We start from the raw sequence: 24,356 nt of genomic DNA on the forward strand, positions 1-24,356 counted from the left end.
TCCTCAAGTTCTACTACTGCTTCAACAATGCATAACATCTAATCCAAAAGATATTCCTAATGGATAACAAGTGTTTGATGTATTTCAGATTGGATCACCTATGGCAATGCACTTTAGAAAATAAAACAGTCAAGTAAGACAAACATAAATAAGTAACTGAAACACTCCAGAGCAAAATTAAATATTTCTTGTTATGTTTATAATATTTTCCTTTGTCATGTATTCAGCATTCACTAAATGACAAGAATCATCTGTCTGAGCTGGGACAAATATTACTGTAGGAGTGGCCATTGCTGCTGACAGTATGCAGCTCTTCTTGACCCATCCCTAGAGAAACTTGGAGAAATTTCTCATTTCATCCAGAGAAATATTCCCAGAGCTCTCTTCAGCACTCTTTAGTATGTGTTTATAGTTTCCAGTCATACAAAGACTTCCACATGCAATCTGTAGGTCAGCCAAGTTGGCTACCTTTTATTAAATAGACCCTTCTGACTAAACTTGGAGAAATCTGTGGAGTTTTACCATTAGTCACAGTGAAACCAAGGCTTTCCCCTGCCATCACCATACTTTCAAGTTCCAGAAGTACTCATAAGGGAGAGACCATTCAACGTTTACCCTGATCTAACACAGATATAGCACTACACCAAGATGTATGCCAGGAAGGTAGCAGGTTCTCAGCCTGTCCCTGATGCCCTCAACCTCAAGATATGGAGGACAGTGTGCCTCTTGACTTGCTAAACAGCTGAAAGCCCATTCTTTATCACTCAGCTGCCTCCTCTCTCTGCAGGTTATGCAGCCCACCTCTCCTATAAATCATCCTATAAATGAGTCATTACACTGAACATATTTCCTTTAATTTGAATAAAGCATTGAGGTGAGCTACCGGACAACATATCTCTGATGTTTGTCTCAACTGAAGATTAAAACTGTAGAATCATAGAATGATTTAGGTTGGAAAAGGCCTTGATATCCCCAGGTCGAACCATCAACTTGACCCACTAAGTTCCACCACTAAGCCACATCCCTTAATTTACACATTCACACATCACTTAAATGCATCCAAGGATGTGGAATCCACCAATTCCCTGAGTGGCCTGTTCCAGAGCTTGATCATCCTCTCCATGAAAAAAGTTCTTCCTAATATCCTAAAATCCAATCTAAACTTCCCTTGGTGTAACTTGAGTCTGCTTCCTCATGTTCTATCACTTACTACTTGAGAAAAGAGTCCAACATCCTTTTCACTACAACCTCTTTTCAGGTTGATGTGGAGAAGGGTGAGGCTTCCCCTCACTTTCCTCAGCCACTTTTCATAATGTGTTTCCTAGGCCTTTCACCAGCTTTCTTTCTTTTCTCTGAACACAGCCAGGTAATTAACTCTAATCAACATCCTTCTTGTAGTGAGTCTCAAAACTGAGCACAATATTAAAGATGTGATCTCACCAGTGCCACGTGCAAGGGGACGATCACTTCCCTAGTCTTGCTGGCCACGTTATTTCTGATGCAGCCCAGATGCTAAAAAGAAAATTACCAGTCAGCAACAATGATTCAGAAGTGATTTTCCACTTTTTGGTATCCAAAAGCTATTAGCAAGCATCAGAATGCTGAGTAATGTAGGCTGCCAAGTCAGTCTGTATGAATGTGGCGGGAGGCAGCAAAAGTATCCTGAACTACAATCCAAAGGAAACTTGACTTGATGAATAATCATATTTCATACTAAAGAACATATATTGTTTTGCAATAGGCATAAAATAATTCCATCCTCTTCTGTTTTCAGCAAACTGTGCATAAATATCTTTCAGTAGAAAGTTTTGGTTTCCTTTTTTTTTTCACAAAACAAGAAAAAACTCAGCTAAAAGCTTACAAGAGCTTTCTTTTACAAAGTCCTTGAGAACTGTCAGTAGGCAGGGCTATGATTCTAGTGCTAAGGATCCTGCATGAAAATTATTATATGCTACACCGAGGTAAAACAAAAATTGCAAGCTGTAGTATGTTACAAAGATAAACTCGGCCATTAGATTAGTGGTTGTGTAAGACGGTGCCACAAACGCTGAGCAAACTAATATCCAACATGCCACAATTTTTTATTCAACATCTCTTAAAGATGATTTTCCAACCCCATTTCTGAAACAATTATCTTCTGTGGGTGTGAATAAGACCTTTAAATATTATTTGAACGTAGATTGATGGGTGATTCATTTACCAGAAATTGCGTGAATTCTTCTTAGCTGCAAATCATCAGTATGGGATCTCCTGAATAAATATGACTCCCTCTGTTCAAAAGCTGTGCACAAAATATTTTCACCGTTATTTAAAGTTTCTTGAAACTGAGATTTTGACCATCGGAATAACGTTAGCACCACCTAGAGGCACACATTATAACGACACTTATCCAGACCCGTCATTTTAAAGTGCCTGGTTCATGCCTTCACTTTCAGGAGGTTCCCCTTAGTCTATGTTTTTGAGAGTTATTATCACTCCAAAGTTATACTCCAAAGCCTTTAACCAAGAGGAATTTTTTCTTTTTGCAAAATAAAAATGTTCTTTTTGCCTATACAAGAACAGACAAACAGCACCACTTAGTACTGTTTTACTATTTAAAACAAATGAACTCCTATTAAAACTGTAATCATTGTATATCTGATTTTGAACATAGATGATCAGAACCGTGAATTGAGCTCTTTTCATTCCCGTAAGAATATTCCCACATGTAACCAGCATCAGGATTTCTTTGAGGCTCAGAAATATTTTGCCTCTGACTTCTTGACCTAAATCATGCCAATCATGACTCCTAGTCATACTGTATGCGTCAAGGACTTCCATTTTCTACAGATGAGCTCTAATTATATAGAGAAGTTTTGCAGCTGATGCCCCAATGCATGATCTTGTGTTTCATATTATTATTTTCCTAATGTCTATCATTCTTTTGTCAAGACTATTTTATCTTTCTAGTAGAGCTATTCTTCATCCTCTTGAAAAAGTTTTGAAACTTATTTTCTCAGAAGTGTCATTCACAGATAACTAAAAGGTTTATGTTGTCACCTCTGAATAGCTTCCTACCTTTCTGAAAATGTACTCTTTTGAAGATAATGCCTTCAGTACTTGTTTATTTATTGTATTTTATGTCAGCTAAAAAAAGAAAAAAATCATAGTTACTATATTCGGCTTTCTTGTAGTCCCAACTGCCTATTTAAAACTTCATAATAAAATACATTATTCTTCTTAGCTCAGAGACCCTTCAGAAATGAATTCTGTTAACTTTCATACTACAGCTTTCACTAGAAGTATCTGTGTCCCACTGATATCAGTACAATTTGTTCTTCAACCCAGACTGTGAAGTGAAATCCAGCCATCATCAGTAACCACTTAACAAAATTCATTTTAAAAATAATATTTAGTACTCAAGATATGCATAACCAAACAAGAATTAAAGCACTCAGCAGATACCTAACATGACATGACAACACTTCTTTCAGGTTTGGGGTTTTTTTTTTCTATAATGACAATTCAAACCTCAGCTCTTTTCATCTTCCTTTAAAACTTCATCTCAGTGTTATGTAGTCTTTCTTTCTGACTTCTTCTCATGGTGTAATGTTTAGTATTAAATGTGGAGGTTGGTAGCCCTGCATGTGGCAGGGGGGTTGAAGATTCGTGATCCTTGAGGTCCCTTCCAACCCTGGCCATTCTGTGATCCTGTGATTCTGTGTGTGTCACAATTTAAGGCATTATTACTGCTCTTCCACCATTCTGTTTCAAGGTGAGGTCTGTATCTTACTGAATTATTTCTAGCCTTTTGCATTGGGATGAAGATTCATCTCCTATTTGTTCTAATCTCATCCAACATCCTCAATTGGATCAGATATGAACTCTTTCTATGCATGTATGACTGGTAGCAGTGTAATTTTCTTTTTCCTTGCTCTTTCTAATAGATACTTAAAAGCATATAGCTTAAGTCTACTGTGTAACCCTTTGACACTTGAATGCCTCACATATTCACGCAAGACAGGTATTCCTCAAGCACTTTCATCTCATCCTATGTCCACTAGCGTCTTCCTGTACAGGTTGAGGCAGAAAAGCACATATAAGATAGCTAAATATTGCCAGTTACAGAAAGTACACATTTACTTTAAGTAAACATGAGAAAGTGATATCTGGATTCCTAATTCTGAGAAAATTAATTCGCAGACACACAGAAGTTGTCCATGCACACCACTCTCTTGTCCTTCATCATCAATTCAGTTTGTCCTCCAGACTCTTCAAATTTTTGTAGCCCTCTTTTGGACGCTTCTGATAGTTTTATGTCCTTCTTATGTTGTGGCACCCAAATCTGCACCCAATGCTCAAGGAGAGGCCACACACACAGTGCAGATCAGACAACTCCTCCCCTCGCCTGGCAGCAATGCTGGGCCTGGTGCACCCCAGGGTATGGCTAACAGGGCATACTGCTGGCTCACGTTCTACTCGCTGTCAACCAGAACCCCCATATCCTCAGGGATAAAGCTTAAGGATTTTAAATCCTGTTTGCTATATGCAGGTGACTTGTTCTGCCTTAATGGAAATGTGTAAAACATGAAAACAGTGGCAACACATACCATTCAGCATGTACAGTTCTCTTGCTGGCTAGACTGGGTAGCCCTTTTCCTAGCACAGAAGTTGTGACACCATCGCTAATGAATGTTTAATTCTTAGCACACCCACAATAAGTTACTATTAACTTCACCATGCAGCAGCAGGCAGAAAAGCATGAGCCAGGCAGGCTGTACACAGGGACAGAAAACAGATAGGGGGCCAAACGTATAGCAAGGCTGTGCACAGGAGGCACACAGAAAGAGCGCAGTATTAGAGAACTGCAAAGAACTGCAATGCTACGGGCATGTGAGCAACCGCATCCACCCGCGCGCAGGCAGTAAGGCAGCGATGCTCACACACCTTACTAAGGGCGGTCTCCCTACACCATCTTGGTTAAGGGCACGATTTCCCTTCGCCGCGACACTTCCGCCCCGGCTCAGTACGTCTGCTTACTCTGCCCCTCGCGGGGATGGGAAGTATTGGCTAGAGCTTCGCTGCGCGGCTCTTTTTGGTGTCCATGCGGCGGGAGGCCGCTATGGGGCGCTCTACGCCGGGCTGAGCAGAGTAAAGCGGGCGCCGCGCGGAGCCGGGAGCGGCATCGGCATCGGGCTGTGTCCGGGTGTAGCTGGACGATCCCCGAACCGAAGCGCTGGCCGCATTGAGTGACCGGAGCAGTTTGGGGAAAGGAGACGACCGCATTTCGGGTGACATCTGCCTGAGGACAAGGGGGAAGAAGAGTGAGTCAGCCTCTCTGCCCTGCTCCGAGTGCAGCCGCTATCTCTGCCTGCCGGGGAAGCCAGCCGAGCTGTGCGGGTGGCCCTTGCCCTGCGAGGGGCTGAAGCACGATCACACTGGGGCAGATGTGAGTGCTGGGGATGAAACGTGCCGATCGATAGTATATTTGCCTTTCTCATTCTGATTTATTTTTTTGTTTTTGTCTTGCAGAACTTCCTTAAGGTCAGAGGTATCGCGGTGGCTGCGGCTGGTCAGTTATGCTGGCATCCACAGATAACAGCTGATCACGGGCAACAGCTGGTCCTGGGCCTTTGTGAAGTCTGCACAATGCGTGTGTTTACTTCGGTGTCCTCTGGAGAGGGATAGGGCCCTTCAAGTCAGGTGCAGCACAGCTTGACTGCGTCCCAAGTGAGTAGGAGTTGAAAGGTAAATTAGTGGTTGGAGGAAGAGTAGGAATTCACAGAGAAGTTGCTTGTAAGAAGACATGTCAAGAACAGTGAGTTCTGGTTGATCTGTTAAATGTGTGGTTTGTGTCACTTGAGAGACAAAGAGGCACAGTATGCTATTGAGACACAGTTTTTGTAACACATAGGACTTCAGAACTGTGATAAAAGGGCAGCCTCTGCTGAGGGTCTGGTTGGTTTGAGACCACATTTTTCTCTTTGTTAGTTTTCTAACTCTTGCATACTGACAGGTGTTATCTGGCTGTTGCTGAAAGGAGAGGATCTTGGTTTATGTGGTCAGACTGTATGGTTTTTATTTGGTAACTTTCAGAATTGTCACTAAATAAGTTAATTGTGGCCCTTGTTCTTTATCATCTCCCTTACGTCTTTGTCATTTGAGACTTGTGTGTGCTGGGAGAAAAAAGGAGTTGAAGTCCTTCCTTTCTTCCTTTTTTCCTACTGATGGAGTCTTCTTTGACTGAGAGGCAATGCAGTGCTGCCTTTCAGTTACTCTGATTCCAGAAACTGCACCATGTAATGACAAAAATATAGTGTAGGTTTGAATAATACCTAGTGTTCAATTAAATCAAGAGAAATTAGACATTTCAGTTCTGAAAGAGTTGTGAGAAAACCATTTGTCACTCACTTCTAAGATATTATGGTTCTGAAATTCTGTAAGTTGTTAAAAGATTCTAAGCTTTTCCATGTTATTTTTGTGGATTATTCTGTAAATGAAATGTATTAGGGTTCCTCAATGCACCTCTTAAGTAACACGTCTGTTATAAATTAGTGCTGCTTACAAGTTTTTGTCTGATGTGGTGCTGTGGTAATTTCAATACAGCATGTAAATGTGGAAATAATATGACAAGCATTGAGCATTATAATTCATAACAGATCCATGGGATAAATGTGAATTCCTCCTTAAAAGAGAGCATGGAAAGTTGCCCAAATGCCTTTATAGTACTGGCATCTATCTAAATCTTTAATGCATATGAGTCTTTTGTCTATCTCTCTTTTGGGTGTGGACTGTTATTTTTGGCTTACTGGGTATTGTTGATGGTGTTTTGTTCTTTTTCTTTTCTTCACTTTTTTTTTTTTTTTTTTTTTTTTCTAAAGAGCAACTGTCATAGATGACCTCAAGAGACTTTAGAGTATGCCCCTAGTTTGAACGATGGAAAATTTACACCAGGTATAAGGAAGAAATGTTTTACAGTAAGGATGATGAGGCATTGGAAGATGTTGCCCAGCGAGATGGTGGAAACCATGTCTTTGGAGACATTCAAGGTCAGGCTGGACCAGGCTCTGAGCTATGGTATCCCAGTTCAGTGCAGTGAAGTTGGATTAGATGGCCTTTATGGGTCCATTCCAATTCAAACAACTCTATGATTCTGTGTCTACTTTCTATTTCATTAATGTGATATAGAGCATTTTTGCATCTGAGATGATCTGACTTATCAATTCTCTGAATTTGTTTTTGTTTTAATTATGCTTTTGGCCTGGTGTTCCTCTTCCTAAAGATTGTAAGTTTATTTCTTCAGCACTTATCAGAGTTTCCTTCCACTTCAGTTTTTCTAGAAAGCTTCTCTTTGCTTGTTAGAATGCAATTTAGAAGCAATTCCATAAATGCATAAGCTTTTTGCTCAAACCAGCAAAACTGTTCTAATTAACTTATTTTCTGATAGATGCATTCAAAGTGGTGCCATAGTGGCATCCTGTTTTTTTTTTTCCCACAAATTGTCTGAGTAAACGATCTATCTTTTCCTAGTGGAAAAAAAATGTTCTCAATACTGTGGCAAGTTTCATATCAATATTAAGACTCATATTTGTGAGTTTATTTGCATTTAGCTGCTTCTGTCATTAATTTTTATATTCATCTTAATATATGAATTAACTTTTCCTGTTACATTTTAAAATTCATTGGCAATCTTTAGACATGATTATAAAAAGTCTATCTACAAAGATGTTCTATACCTTCTGAAAAAAAGAAGATATTGTGTAGGAGTGAGGAAAAAGAGTGTAGGTTTATGTTTACATTGCCTAATATAAGCTTGTCCGATTCTGGTGAAGTACAATTGTCATGTATGCCACTTTCAATTTCTTTAACATCTTCCTCCTCTTCATTTCTTTTACTACCAAAATTTGCTGTCCTTCTTAGTTTCTCAGTTGCGGGTTTAGTTTTTTTTGACTAGAGGAAGGGAATACAAGAGTTTTCAATTGCTGGATTACTTTGACTTACGCTGGAGAACTCACATATTAGAGACTTTGTGTTTCTAGTAGTTTCTGACTGGATATTAAGATGAGTACCTCAGTTGACTTGCAGTTGATCTAGGCAGTAGTCACTTAGAGAAACAGAAAATATAGTCTTAATTTTTTTATTTTTTTATTATTTATTTATTTATTTATTTATTTTTGAGGTTGCTGCTTTTGAAGGCATGGTGAAGGCTTCTTGTTTGTTTGTTTAAATGACTTCAGAGTTTTGTCCAAACTTGAAAACTGCAATTCTCATTTGTACTTGAGTATTACCTAGGGCTATCAAATTTCAAAGGGGAGATTTTCTTCTCTATTTCACCTCTCCCCACTTCTTTGATCCATTTGGGATCAACTTCAGTTTGTGTGTGATTTTGTTTGGTTTGGGTCTTTGTATGGCTTTTGTGTTTTGTTTGTTGTTATTTATTTTTTTTTTTTCTTCCAGAAGGTTGCAAGAGCCTTGGCTGTGTCCAGTTCTAACAGCTGAGTATATTGTTGTCTTTGCTAATGCAGGTCTTGACTCTTCTGTTTGTTCTTGTTATTTACACAAAGAGATGCTACGATTCAAGTTCTGACTTTTCTTTTTAGGTTATTTTCATAATGTTTTCATAATGCATATAATGCAATATGAGGAGCTTAGCAAATCAAGAACAATATGGTTTTGGCAAATGCTTATCCCACTTCTTTGTGAAAGGAGAGTTGCTATCAGAAAGAAAAGTAACTTAGTCTTACATACTCAGGCAGTATCCTTGCCTTTGTTCATTGCTTTTAAATATTATACTTCCATGTGGTCTTAGGAACGTTTAGATGGATGGATGTGTTCTAGTCTTGCTCTCTGACTAGTCACAGTCATCTCTGCAGTATGAGAAACACCAGACACTAGTAAATGGAGGTTGCCATTTACTACTATTACTGTTAGGTTATTCTGGTTGCAGTCAAGTTTGCCCATGGCTTCTGTATCCTGAAGTATTTGGAAGGCAGAACAGGAAAACTTTTCAAGATGAGCAACCTAATGTAATATCAGTTATAAAATGCATAATGCTTGTTGAAGAGCTGTCGGATGTGCAGCTGTGTTATGAGAATACACCTTAAGCAGAGGCTTATATCCTTTATTGGGAAATAAACCTGAGAAACTTGAAATGCCTAACTTGTTCTAGTGTGACTTGATGCTTTCTCAGAAAAATCTTGGCAATGAAAACCAAGGAACCGTCTGAAAACTGGTATCTCACAGATCTTTTCAAGGCATTTGAATACTTCCTTAAAAAGACAACTACTAAACCCAATTCAGAGAGCTGAGAAGGTAACTAGCTTGGACTTGCTTTCTCCAACTGCCAACTATTCACATTGGGTTGCTACTTAGCTTATGTTGGCTCTTCTCTCTAAGAGAAACACAACTCCTGTAATATAGGAACTTTATAAAAAAATAAACACTGCTGTAAAAACTTTTGTTTTCCTGAGAAATTCTTCCTGGTTCTGCTGCCTTCTTCCTTAGCATTTGTGTTTCAGGCTTAAACAGGTAGGATACCACTCCCTCAATCTAAGTAGTTCCCCAAATGTGCTGTTGTGTTACTCTGCATCTGAGAGCTTTCTGCTTGTTAGGTATAGTCTGTAGGTTGTTTTTCTGTGTTTTTTTGTTTTTTTTTTTGTCTGCTAATGACATTTCAATGAAGGGCTGCAACAGTTTTGAGAGATTATGTGTTGTATTGAAGAGTGGTCACTGTACATGATTCATACTAAACCAGTATCCTGATCTTTGCTATCATCTCTTTCTGGGGACTGCACTTGATATAATAATATATATCGGACAAGGCTTGTGAAGGGAGGTAATCATCTTTCATTAGGCTGGCTTATAATGGGACACAGTTCCAGGCAAGCTTTAGGTCACAGAGTGACCTAGACACACATCAGATCTTTTTTCCATCTACATTAGTCTAATAAAAGGTATTACATCTCCATGGAAACACTGCCTGACTTGCAGTCTTGTTAATACAAGGCTGCAACAACGTGGCAACCATCATCAAAGCTGACCAACATGCTATATACTATGTACACTGTGCTGTGTGCACTTATTTCGTCTCTAGGGTTTTTATATTCAAGATGTGATTAATTATGCTTTGATCAACAGTCTTTCTGTTAAGTAAATTTTGAATCCAAATTTAGTTTGTCTGTCTTGAAGACTTTGATTTTGGACTGCCTTTGCTATCTTTCAACATTGCTTTAATATGTGTTTTAATAAATGAGATCCAGTTTAATAACTGTAGAAGCCTTAAAGGTCATTCATGCTTTGTACACAAGCATGTATAATTTATCAGAATATTTGTCACTTTTTGTTTTGTTTTAGCTTAATTGTTTTCACAAGCAGACAAATACTTCATGGGATAACCTTTACTGCTGTCTGTTGTTTACCAAGTGAAGGATACTACAAAGTTGTTGATGATGCCTATTTTATGTAAAGTGTATCTCCTACTTGAGATAAGGAACTAAATTGGAAAGCAATTTAACTGGTGTTTTAGGCTGTGTCAATAATGATCTCTTAGCTTCCTATATTCTATTTCCTTAGATCTTCTCTGTTTTCATGAAAATACGTTTTTTACTTCATGATAAAGGAAGACTCAAATAATTAATTTGAAGAGTTTAGTGTTAATTACACAACTTTTTTTTTTTTTTTTTTTTTCTGCCAAAGCTGAACAGTACTGAAAGCTTCTGAAATGTTTCCTTTGAGCTTTTTGTGGAAAAAGTTCCTTTGCAAGGAAGATCTTGATACCAAGCGTAAGCAAGAGAGACATCAAGTCTGAGGCAGTGATTAGCCATAGCTACTGAGTGATGCCAATATAAAATTTTAGATAGTTTAAAGTCATGTGATCATGTGCACTTCACAGTGGACCTCAGTGACAGAGGTATGGGAGTGTACTGGTGTCAGCATGCAAATGTGAACTGTAGGGACTTATAAGCAATATTATGGTTTGGGTGAATAAGAACATCAGTTACTGCATGGAATTCTTTGCTTATATCCTTAAGCAGCCATTTTGTAATTCTAGGAAAAGACTTAGATTAGAAGGGTCCTTGAAGATCATCTGGTTCCAACTTCCCCACCCGTGCCACAGGCAGGCCTGCCATCCACCAAATCAGGCTGTCCAAGACCTATCCATCCTGGCCTTGAACACGCCCAGGGATGGGGCACCCACAGTTTCTCTGGGCAGACAGTGCTCACCACCCTCTGAGTAAAAGCAACAACAACAACAGCAACAAAACAAACAAACAAAAACAAACAAACAAAACCCTTTGCTAAATGTAATCCAAACCTACCCTCTTTTCATTTAAAATCATTACCACTTGTCCTGTCATAACACCCTCTAGTAAAGAATTCTTCCCCATCTTTCCCAGAAGTCCCTTTTAGATACTGGAAGGCCGCAAAGGAGGCCTTCCTGGAACCTCCTCTTCTCCAAGCTGAACAAGCCCAGCTCCCTTAACGTTTCTTTGTAGAAGAGGTGCTCCACCTCTATCATCATCTCTGTGGATTCCCCTGGACTTGCTCCAACAGCTCCATGTCCTTCTTGTGCTGGGGGACCTGCAGGTAAACACAGTAGTCAAGATGGGGTCTTGCAAGAGTGGAATGGAAGGGGACAGTTGTTTCCCCCACTGATGGCCACACATTGTTTTTGTTTGTTTGTTTGTTTTAAGATAGCAAAAGATACAATTGGCTTTCTGAGCTACAACCACTAATTTCTAGTTGGCTCATGTCTAGCTTTTTTTGTCCACCAGTACACCTAGTATCATTGCTCAATTATAACTATTGACTGGTAAAAGCCCATGAATAGACCTCCTGTTATTTTTTTCCAGATTGTTAGTTTAAGTCCTGTAGCCAAACACTGGGCCTACAAAAGAAAAAAAAAAAAAAAGAAAGAAATTAAGCTGCAATCCAACAGATTCTGCTCAAGAGCTGCTTGCAGAGAACCTCTTAAACTATTATCTCTTATTAATAATTCTTTCCTGGAGCAACTGGTGTTGTAGAGCATATACTTGTTCAGTCTTGGCTGGAGCTACAGTCAAGCTACACTTGAGTTCATAGTTTATATATAGATGTTAGATGGTATACTAATGAGCACAGTAGTTAGTCACTACTTCTCAGCACATCCCAAGGAAATTTGTTCTTTATATACTTAAAGATTTTTCATTTTCCCTTGAGCTCTTTACTAGTTTACGTTAGTAATCACCACCACTTTTCATAGTCTTAAAATAACACTGATACTGATAATGAAACTCTTGTAGTGCATTTTTTTTTAACCAATGTAAGATTTAAATAATCTTACACACAAACAGTAAGGAATGTATGCAGCTGACAAATCAGTAACTTTTGATATCTTACTTTATGGGATCTGCATTAATGCAGTTTTGGGATAGTCAACATTTGAAAATAAAAAGTTAAAAAAAAAAAAACAAAACTTAATTAGATCATGTCTTTTATGTTCTGTTGTATTTTTGAGATGAACCAATTGAAAAAAATAAGGTTTTCCATTACATTCTCAAACTGTCTTCTTTGACAATAATTGTTAACATCTACATATGGTTACTTTAAATTAATGTTCTTATGAAATCTGTTTATTTCTAAGCATTCAAAATACTATCATAACAATAATTTTACGTTTACTGTATGTTGTGGTTTAACTTGACAGGCAGCTTAGCACAGCTGTTTGCTCCTAGTGGGATAGGGGAGAGAATCAAAGGTGAGGGGAAACGAAAGTAAATCTTGTAAGTTGAAATGAAAATTACTTACTTACTAAGACAGAAAAGGAAGAGAAAAATAATAATCATGACAAATATAAATATGTTGGTATATCATTACCATTATATATCTCATTACTTTATGTATACTTAGAAAACAAATTATACACAGTGCAATTGCTCACCACCTGCTGACTGATGCTCAGCCTGTCCCTGAGCAGCAGCTGCTTCTCCCAGCCATCTCCCTCAGCTTTATAGTTCTACATGATGTCATATGGTGTGGAATGTCCAGCCTGGGTCAGCTGTCTTGCTTCTATCCCTTCACAGTTCTTTGCACCCCTAGATCCCCTTGCTGGCAGGGCAGTAGGAGAAGCTGAAGCATCCTTGGATCTGCACTACTCAGCAACAACTAAAACATTGGTGTGTTATCAGCACTGTTTTCTCCTGAAGCCAAATCATAGCATCATACCAGATACTATGAAGACTGACTCTGCCACAGCTGAAACCGAGATGCTAAAAAAAGATTCTATGAGTGAGTTGACGTCCACATGGAAGGTTTTGAGGACATTACTGGGCAGAGTGGTGAATAAAACCATCTTGACTTCCATTTCCTATTAAAAGTTGTACTAATTAGATGATCAAAGTCTCTTCTAGCCTGGGCTGTTCTAGGATTCTGTAGTTGTCCATAGTTGAAATGGCATTTCTTGTATCCAGGAACCTTTAAGCACTGGAAAATTATTTTAGTAGTCACACTATATCATTAGCACAATAATGTCAATGTATGGGAATGGTAGCCTTAGGCTACATAGGAAAATATTAACTTTTTGAACTTGAATACTTGTATTTAGTGCTGCTCTTTAATGATTTACCTGAAATACTGAGGAAGACTTCTGCATTTAATCTTTTACGTAAGTGTTATATGGGGTAGTAAGCAAGGATAAACCGTACTTAAAGAAAACTTTGTTTTGAAATTCTTGGGATTGTTAATGGGATTATTCAGTTGTATCAGATCTGACTTCTGGATTGATTTGAAAAGCTTTATTCAATGAAAAGACTACATAACTAAGTAGTATTGACTGAAATGAAGTTTGGAGCTTTCAAGGATGAAATGAGTTTTTTGAAAGACTGCAGAAAAAGTGTGCCTTGGTGAAAATGTAGTAGGAAAAATAACGTGTTGGTCTCATAACTCTGTTCATCAGAGGATTACACTCATGTCAGCGATGGATATTAAGCTATTGTTTTCTGCTCAAGCTGTTTAAATAAGAAGGTTGACTATTTGCTCACCAAGGTTCCCTAACAATTGCCAAGAAGATTAACAGTTTAGTAACAATCTAACAGTTAAACAGTTAAATAACAAAAATTGGATTCAGTGCAGTGGTTATGATCCAAATGTCACAAATCCTTTTCTTTTGAGTAGGAATTTCTGTAAATCCACTGTATCAAATTTCTGAATCTGGAAATGCTGTATTAGGAGGCCTATTCTTAGTCCTTATTAATGCTGATCTTTTAATATAGACCACTATTTTCTTACCAGAAACTGAAGTACGAAGTCCTCATACATTGCAATATATGTACACTGAGATAAAGCAAACTACAGGAGATCTATTCCTTCCGTTGTCCCCTTAGTAACACTGAAGCAAGGGCATCCTAGCACTTTCTGCTGCTGTTAAGTATCCTTATTTCCCTGTTTGTGCCTATAGCAGTAGTCTCTTCACATTATTTGAACAATCTAAACTTCACTTGAATAATTTATTGTGTAATAAACTAAATATTATTGAATAAACCCCTGAGTTGCTTTGGTTTTATTTTGTTCTCCATACTTCGGATGATCACTGAATGCTAACAAAATTTATCTTCTGAAATGAAGAGAAATGTGGAGTTTTTTTTTGCTGTGAATCAGCTGTACTTCTAAATAGTTCAGTATACTTAAAACCCTTCAGGTAGAATCTACAAAACCTAAACCATGAGTCTTTTATTTAAAATCTACCTTTCTTTGACGTATGTCACTGATGAAAACATTCTTATGCGTGTTTTTGCTGATGGTCAATCACCTTGCAGGCTTAACTGCAGAATGGTGATTTACTGATGCTTTTTAATGTGGATTAAATCTATTTCCTCTCTCCGTGTTTTCTGGTGGGCTGCAGTTAGAGCTGTTGAGCAAAGCAATCCTATTTTTATTTTCTGCTTCAATGACTTTGATACAAAGGAGATGACTAAAGTTTATTGGCAGACTTCTGTTTTGACACCAAGAGAAAAGAAAAACTATAGAAAATGTAGTGATTGTCTTCATGTGTATAGTTCTACTTGGAGATGGTCACTGTAATAATGAATGAGCACTTCAGCAAGACTGAGATTGAGAACTTTTGCTGTCAGTCCTGAAGTTGCCATCATTTTGTAAACTGGAAGAACAAATTCAGATTTGCCCAAGGATGTGGTGGCACTAAATTAAGAGTTCTTCACCCAATTCCACCTATGCCGTCATTAGATCCTGTCTGTTGTGTGGCAATTTGAAGCGTTTCCATTGCCTAAAAGATTTGCTTCTCCTAAGTCACTTTAGCCTTCTTCCAGAAGATCATTAACTGACACATTCTAAAAAATAATCCATCTGTGCTTGCTATCCTGAAGGCATAGGGGAAAAAAAAAAAAAAAAAAAAGGATTTGAGTGCTCACTATGTACTTGCATACAAGCTATGTTCTTAGACCTATGTTGCCTGTGGTTTCCGAACTATTGAAGTTACTTGAGAATTACCAGAGGTAAAATTACATTGCTTTGTGATAACAAAGGATCTTACAAGCAATTACTTTAGTGAAGAGCTCCTTTTTTTTTTTTTTTTTTTTTTACTGCTTCTGTTGCACAGCTTGAGATGGAATGTGTGTCTACATTGTAGTGTTAATGCAGACTTTAAATCAGAGCTTTCAGCATAGGCAGATACTGCAGCTGCAGTGCAAAGCCAGTAGTTTAAGTCATGGTCCGTGTATAAACTGAAATTTGTTTTGCCAGATGTATTTCAATTTTTCTGACATGTCTAATAACTTTGTTGATAAGGATAACTCTTTAACTAGGCATATTACCCTAATGTTTATGTAAAATGAAAGAAACTAAATTGTTAGATATAAACAAATGAGTTTTTACAGTGAATCACATGATTGGCAGAGGTAGCTGACAAGTCAACTTTTTTTAGTAGGTCTGAACTTTTACCATCACTGGTGTTATTGGAACATATCTAATACTACTCGCTGTTGCAGCATATGGTGTGTTAATGCTTTCTTTTTATTTTTAGTATGCCAGAACCATGTGTTCCTCCCTGCAGCATGAGCTGGCTTTCCTTATTCACATTCCTTGCAGTCCATCTGTCTATAAATGATTTTAAAAATACATAGAATGATGATGCAAAGATACTAATGTGTTAAGTCACTAACAATAAAAATCAAACCTGGAAAATTTATTGTGTATTTGGCCCAAACACGCTTTAACACCACCTTCAAAATCAAGTAACTTCCAGTTTTTATCTAAAACTTTTAATAGAAGCTTTTCATCTAAAATAAGTATTTGTCATACGTCAAAAGCATCTTTAGGAGTAAATCTGTTTGTTTTTTTTTCATGTGGAATGCCTAGTATTTTGTGGAAGGGAGATGCTAAAAGATTAAGACTGTGTAAAACTGAGGGAAGGCAATGTAAAATGAGTCCTATGTGACTTAAAAAGAAACTGAATGTCTTGCTTTGTTCCGTTTTTGCAAGTCATGGTGAAATGAAGGAAGCTAGAAGATGCATGCCTGTTAGATATAGCTGAGCTAGTAATTTATATATTCTGACAGGTGGTTGGTTTTCACTGGATAATCTTGGTTCCAAATGAAATGTTATTTTTGGAATTGGTAGAATAAGCCTGTGCTTGAGAAGTAGTAGTGGTTGCCACCTTTTCCTGCATTATCTCAGTAGTTACTGATCTGACAATATTAACAAGCTCAGAGGTGTCTGTAACTCTGTGCCCAGCATTGGTGAGGCCACGCCTGGAGTGTATGGCCAGTTCTGGGCCCTTATTCAAGGGAGACACGGACCTACTGGTAGGAGCCCACTGTAGTGCCACAAAGATGGTGAGAGGACTGGAGTGTTTCTTTTATAAGGAGTGGCTGTTCAGCCTGGATGTCATCCAAAATCGGAAATCAAACTCCCTAATCCTAGTGTGGTGTTAGAAAGCAACATTCCTTTATTCCTCATGATATTTACTGGGTGACTTGACAAATTAAGTATGCTCTCAGTGTTCACGTTTTATATTAACCGTTAAGATACACATATGCAATACATTTACAAACATATTCGTTCTTTTCCAAGAACTTTATTAATGTATGCTAATGTCCTTTTGGGCATGCATGGTAGGGGCCTCCAGAGGTCCTAGGCCAAACCTACTTCCTCTTCATTTTACCATCATCAGCTTCATCATGGTGATTTTTGGCTGACCTCTAGCTATTTTTCCCCAATTTGGCAAATTTCCATTGCTTCTTATGCCATCATGAACAAATTTCTATCTTGGTGTACTATAACCAAAAACAGCACATGTGAAATTCAAGAAAAAAGTCTTTGCATCCTTGTGGATGCAAAGATAAAAGTGACGTCAGTGCTTCTGTGAAGCCAGATAGTTGACAGAAACAAGGCCATTCGCACATCAAGCAAAGCCAAGCTAGAAAGTTTTATTGCTAAACTAAAATAATGTAAACTAATATACTGTTCCCTATTGCTAAACCAGGCTTTATGATGGGGAAGTGGTGCTTAGTGCCAGAACACAAGAAGTTCTCCCTGACCATCAAGGAGCATTTCTATGCTGCACAAGTGAACAACCACTGGCACAGGTTGCCAGGAGAGGCTGTAGAGTCGTCATCCTGGGGCATTTTGAAAATCCATCTGGATGATGTCCTGAGCACCCCATTGTAGGTGGCCCTCCTTCAGTGGAGTAGGGGCAATCAGATCACCTCCAGAGGTCCCTTCCAACCTCAACTACTCTGTGACTCACAAGTAGTGTTTTTAGCAGTGGATTCCTTAGGATTATTGAGCATACTTCAGACTAATGTTTGCTCTGGGAGAGCCTTGCATTTAAGCCTGCAGTTAAGCAAGAACCTAAGATCTTGTGACCTGACAGCAGGGAAAACTGGTGACAAAGCTAGAAGTAGTGTTTTTGTTGTTTGTTTTTTTTTTCCATTTATTTCCACGCCAATGATCTGATAAATTGCCCCAGCAAGCTTTCTCTTTAGAGAAGAGATAAAATAGTAAGTAGAACTGGCCTGGCATTCAATGTCTCATCAACTCATGATGGCTCTTGTAAATCCTTTTGCCTAATTGCTGATCCTTCATTTCACATATGCAGCTACAATTTCTTTATTTTGTATTTATTTTCTGTTGTCAATATGTGGCATTCATTTGATAAATCTTGTGTAAACAATTGTTCATAGCTATATCTCTGTAGTCTTTGCCAGTTCCAGATCAGTATCTGAAGAGTAGATCAGCATCCACCCACAATCTTGAATGTAGTAATAATTCTGTAACCTGTGTTTTCTAACACTATGTGATTTTATTTTTCTTCCTCTCAAGGTAGAAGAGTGTGACTTCTGTGCTGTTTGTCAGCTTGAAACAGCTTTAAACTTGTAAACGGGCATATTGTTCTCATCGACAGCTGGTCAGAGGTGAGAAGAAACTACCATACAACTGGCACAAATCTAGATTCCATCAAAAAAGAAGTAGGCAGAACCAATGCTGTTTTTATCTGGAACTGGGTGAAAGTAGACAGTAAGTCAGAACCCTTCAGCACTCAAATGAGCACTGTATCCAGGCTCGGATCTTCTTTGGCAGATCGCTCAGGACAGTAAATCTTATGCGCAATGTGTCATTCCAGCATATCTCTATCTAAATGTGGTTAATCCACCTTTTTTTTTTTTTTCCTAAGAGCATATCTATCTTACTTATTTCTGCACACCCTTCCTCTGTGATGCGCCCTTTTCTTCAAATCCTCATGCTAGCCCATAAATACAATATTGTCTAATTCACATGAATTATCTCAAATGGTCATTCAAAGGATTAGGCTCAGATTAAAACCCTACTGATTATATGATTTAAGTAGACTCAAAATGTCATTGTCAGATGTCTTTCACCTCTCCAGCTGTCCTTAGTGAACATGAGTCAGAAGCTGAGTTCTATCCAGCTGAACTTGGAAGTCTTAACTATTAAACCGTTACGATAATTTATTTGGCAGTTTAAAGATGTGGACTGGTGCATTACTGAGGTGACAGCAGCCTTTTTGAAATGCTGCCTCGTTTCATTTATTTATTTACTTATTTATTTAATTGAAGAGAGAGTCTCTCAGGCCTTTGTTTTCTTCTATACACTGAAAATGGTATTTTCTGGTAGAACTGAGCTTACCATGGGCTGATAATGTTGGTTTTGTTGTTGTTGTTGTTTTGAAATGTCCATGTAAATTCCTCAGAATGGTTGTGTGTGTTTTGTATACTGCCTATGAAGAAACAAGAAATCGACACCTTTCCCCAAATACCACAATTTACATACAGGATGTATCTCTCTTGTTCAGGGCTGCTCTGTAACATTCCATTTTGGAGAGATGAGTGTTTTTTTATAAGTGTAACAGAGCATGTCAATACCTGGGACCTCTAATTAATCCTTGGAATTGTGTGGGTTTTTTTTTCACTTTTGAACTTCTGGTTAGCTTCTTGTTTTATCCCTTGCTGACATTTCTGTAATAAAGTAGCACTTGGATGTTGTTCATTAAGAGATTTTTTTATTTCTGCTGGAACTGGTTGAGATACATCCAGGTATTTATCGCAGGGAAACAGGTCTTTTCCTGAAAATAAAAAGAAATTATCCTTTGATTTGAAGAAATGTTCTTGTCATTTTCCACAAAAAGTTTAGGGTGCAGCATAGCTCCATCCATAGTAATCAAAATCCGTCTCAGATGTGCAGAATGAGGAGGATCTCCTGGGTCATGTTATGGTCCACTCCACTAAGACACGGGGATCCTTATAATTAGCAGTGATGTATATACATCATATATCCAGACTGTGCTTCTATGTTCTGTCCTGATGTTCTTACTACAGAAGCTGGTTTTGGTACAGCTACCCTGCAGATAAGTACACCATCTCTTGTCACAGTGAGGTTAAAAGAGTGCTACAGAACTAGTCACCCTGTACAAACTGTAGTTACAGCCTGTATGTCTGATCTTCGTGGCCTTTCCTGCCTTTGAATGCTTAAAAGAAGAGCTCTGTACTTAGTGGTCACCTAGCGACCGTGTATACAATACAGGAGTGTTTTTTCTCTTTTTCAAGTTACTACATCTTGTGAGCTGCTATTGAGTGTCAGGCTATAGATGAAGTTTTTCCTTTTTTCCAGTGCAAATCCACAGATATAATGGCAAGCTTTTGTACATTTAAAACAAAAGTATCAATAGATTTGACCTCTTGTAATTTTATTTCTGTAGGTACAGAAAAACAATGTTCTGTATTTGATTGCTGGTTACCCTGGCTACATTTAAGTACGTCTGTGTTTTGTTATGGTTTTAAACACTGCATAACATTAGAACTATTACACAATGATTTCATTTTACTTCCATGCTAATTCCTACAGGCTTCAATAGAAATGTACACAAGAAGCAGGATTTAGTGCTAGATTTACAACATATTTAATTGTCCTCTTTAAACACACAGCTTCTATGATAATAATGAGAAGATTTTCAACTGTTTTTGAAGATTTCTGAAGCCAGTGTTGAAGAATAGTTATGGAAAGAAGCTGGTCTGTGTAATTAAGATAATTAAGCCTAAAATCACCCTTTATATTCAGGGTGCGAATAAAACTGCAACAGAAGTTCACTAACTAAGAAAATGTATCTTGACAAACAAAGCTTTCGAGAAGTTGGGGAAATTAGCAAGCTGAAAATGTAGAAAATACTGGAGTGTCAGTGCTCTCAAGAAAGATTATCTATGAGATTGCCTTACCCTTCTGGCTTCAAAACGGATGCAGCTTCACTAGAAATAGTAGGAGAGATGTATGTAAGAAACTGAGAGTAAAGCAATACACGAGCAGCATTTTAAGACTGGGTGAGGTTGCACTCCATAGACAGAAGTCTAGATGTTTTCCAAAACTTCAGGTGTTTTCTAATACTAACGTGGCAGGGTTAGTGTGTTGGGATTTAATTATGATGCAGTGCTTGGCTTTAGTGTTGGAAAAAATCTGAATTGGTTTAGAAGTATAGCTCTCATGACTGAAACTATGCATTCTTATCACACAACTAACCTCTATGCTTATGTTTTCTTTCTGGAATGCATCCATTCAATAAAGATTGAGTACTCAAGACATCATAGGAAAAGATGTGAAAATGAACATATAATAGAAGCTGGACTGTGTTCTTTTGCATGCTATTTATTTACATTAAGATATTTCTTATAACCCAAGGCTGTGTTTTCTAGTATTTTATTTTCTGTTGACACGTTTCATTTCTGGCACTTGTCTGTTGATTAGCAAAATACCAAATACTTGGGAAAGGACTTAGCCTAGTTTTCATTCTACAGTTTAAATCAGATGAGAAGCAAGAATCATCTTGCATTTATTGCATTCTGCCTTTCTTCATGAATCCATTGCTGGGAAGAGAGAAAACTGAAGGTATTTGTTCTAACTCATGCTTCCTTAGCTGCTCACTTTCACTCCTAGACCTTTCTTTCCATTAAAATGATGGAACTGCTTTTGCATGAGAATTATTTGAACTGGATTATAGAATTGATCCAAGTTAAATATGTATTGTTTATAATCCCTTTAATCCGACTTGCCTTGATTTAATATTGCAGTGTGCTGCAGGAGGTGGTACAGTAGAGAGGGAATGGAAGGGACTAAGTAACATGGCATTGTTGAGGGAGTAGGGACAGAAAAATGCTTATCAATCCTACAGCCATTTGGAGATTGTGTTCCCTGTGGAGACAGTGTTCCCTGTGCAATTTTGAAGGAACAGTACCTAGCTGAAGAGAACTAGAGGACAGGTCTTTCTGAACAGTAACACAAGGGAAAGTCATTTTTTTCCTAGGTGGGAAAAGCAAAAGATTGTTATATTTATGGGACTTCTTCAATAATATAACTTGTAAATGTGCAGATGGAACGTCCTCATGGTTGTGTGTGTGTGTTAGACTGACTTAAAAAAAAAAAAAAAAAAAAAACAAACCTAAAATATAGCTAGCTACATCCTGAGACTTGTTCCTCAGTGCTGAGTGCAGAACCTTAATCATCAATGATGATTAAGGATGATTAAGGGAAAATGAAAGTAATCTTAATCTGTTATTTGTAATGTCCCTGAAGAAGGTGACAGTGGGATCTGATTGCAGCTCCTTCTATACTTTACCTCTCCCCAGCCTCTAGGTATACTTTCATTTGATGGCTTTGTCTTGTTTATTAACATGTACTCTCAATGCAATAGTTTTTGTGGGGAAGAACATGTAGTCTAGCAAGGAAGAACATTGATAGCAATTTCAAAAACAGCTTTATTACATTTTGCTAACTAAACAAAGACGATGACAGTTGCAGTTGGAGCATAGAGAGTATTTCAGTTTCATTTAAACAGCAGCGTGTGGTTGCTACAATGGTAATTTTAACCAAACGGGAAAGGAAAAAAGAATCCTACAAAAACTACAGTCACTACTTTCTCCAGCATCTCACAATATAGAAAAACTAGCCATTTCCGTAACATTTCTGGATATTAATTAAATTTTCTTTTGCCTTAAGCTTTTAGGAACTTGAAAAAGCAATGAACAAGAGTGGTTTAGACAGATACAGAAAAATAAAGTTCTACTTGTTCAGATTCAGGTAAATCAGGCTGAGCTTAGCCACTTTTGTTTGTCTTATTTTCAATCTTGAATCTTTCTTAGTCTAAACCAGCTGAAGAGTGTTCTTAAATAGCCATTAGTGGAGTGGGAATGATACACAACACCCCATAACCACAGAGCAGGTGAGTGTTGTCTGTTCAAATAATCTCTCTAGCCATCAAGAGGCAGACAAATTTAATATAATTTATTACTTATTTTTAAAACTTACTAAGAACACTTATTTTTACTTTTCAAATACATGGTTAAAATTGTACGCTGGCACTTTGTGAAGAGTTTCTCCTCTGGTTTTTCTTGAGGAGAATAAAGCAATGGAAGCCCTGTTCTTCCTTGAAAGCTTCCAAAAGCTTCAGTAAAGATGACTAGCTTTGCAGGAAGCCCTGAAGATCAAATAATCTGTCCTGAATTTGGAATTTCTTCTTACATCAGCAATTGGCTTTGGCTCAGATTTTTTATCTCATTTTTAAACTTTAATGGCTTCAAGCATTTATGAATGGATTTTTTAAAAGCTGATTGCAGTGAATGCTACCTTAGCTTGTTTAAAACTCGCCATTTTTCAGCATGCAACTTTCACTCACAATAAAATCAAAATAATCTTTTAAGGTGTAGTGAGTATTTTCATGGAATCTAGAAGCTCTTGTCCAACTGGGAAAAGCCTGAAACAAGTATTCCTTATGCATAATTAAAGAAGAAATGAATACCACTTCTGTGCTATTTTTATAGGAAAACATGTTAAAGAGTTAGTAATAAATACGAATCTAGGTCTGATTTTTTTTTTTTCTTTTTAAAATAACAAAAGCTGCTGGTCATAAATGGAAATTAACTTCTTTCTTAGAACAGTTATTTAATTGTACAACTTACTGTGAGTCTTTATTTTAACACAGATATTCTGTGTGCTGAGTCTGCCATCTGCTTTTCCTTCAGGGTGCGTGGAGAAGAAAAACAAATCAACAAATCATGTGGATACCCCAAAAAATAAACAATACTTGAATCAACTGTGCACGATGACAGCACAAAACCGAAAAGATATTCACTTTGGAAGAGCAACCTCTTAAAAGCTCTCTGAAATTTTGTGACTGCTTTGTCTTTTGCCTTCACTGTGGTCAGTATAGGCGAATAATTAAAATAGCTGAATTTGAAACATCATAGAGTGTCTGAGAGTTAAGGCAGCTAACAAAGATGTGGTTTTTATCATAGCAGCAATGCAACAGCCTTTGAATGTCACATGCTGCAGCCACAAAAAGAAGAGTATTGCCTTGAAACCTGTCACCTTACCTGAGCTCCCATGTCATTCTCAGTTGTTTTGTATTGTGCTACTTGTCTTTAGGAAAATCTGTAGGCTAGTGCTTGGGAAGTTGACTTAGAGTTTACTCAGGGTCTGGTGTAAGAGGAATTTATACAGGCTGCTGCTGTAGCCCTGTTGGACTGTTCTGTGGGTATCACTGTAGCGCAGAAAGATCAGGATTGAGAGAAGGCAGATGAAGGTCATAACAGTAAAGTGTTGCTATATGAGGGTTATTCTTTGTGACATCTGTTTTTAAGTATATATGAAACTACACTGTAGAGCAAGATTCCATCTCAAAGCTGAGATATCTGTTGCCAAAATTCATTTAAGAGAGGGCAGGGCTGGCTGCAGGGCTCGCCCGTTTCTCTACCACGAGAAGAAAAAGCTGATGCTTCTGAGATTTTAAGTATATGTGATGTCAGAATAAATAGCAAACCATATAAGTGGATACCCAACTTTATTCCACTGGCTTTCAGCCCACCTCAGAAGCAAGGTTTGGC

At 37.8% G+C, this 24,356-nt stretch overlaps 2 long non-coding RNA genes across 2 annotated transcripts in view; one reads left to right on the plus strand and one right to left on the minus strand.

Moving 5' to 3' along the window:
* LOC128078164 (uncharacterized) overlaps window positions 1-24,356 on the minus strand; it is a 231,379-nt gene that overhangs the window by 7,530 nt on the left and 199,493 nt on the right. The window lies entirely within an intron of this gene.
* LOC128078152 (uncharacterized) lies at window positions 5,062-24,226 on the plus strand. Its single transcript, XR_008205332.1, has 4 exons — window positions 5,062-5,428; window positions 5,512-5,709; window positions 22,481-22,554; window positions 23,496-24,226. It is a non-coding gene; the product is annotated as an uncharacterized LOC128078152 (long non-coding RNA).

Source organism: Tympanuchus pallidicinctus, unplaced genomic scaffold (genome assembly GCF_026119805.1).
Source record: "Tympanuchus pallidicinctus isolate F22 unplaced genomic scaffold, pur_lepc_1.0 scaffold1, whole genome shotgun sequence".
In the NCBI taxonomy this organism is placed as follows: domain Eukaryota; kingdom Metazoa; phylum Chordata; class Aves; order Galliformes; family Phasianidae; genus Tympanuchus; species Tympanuchus pallidicinctus.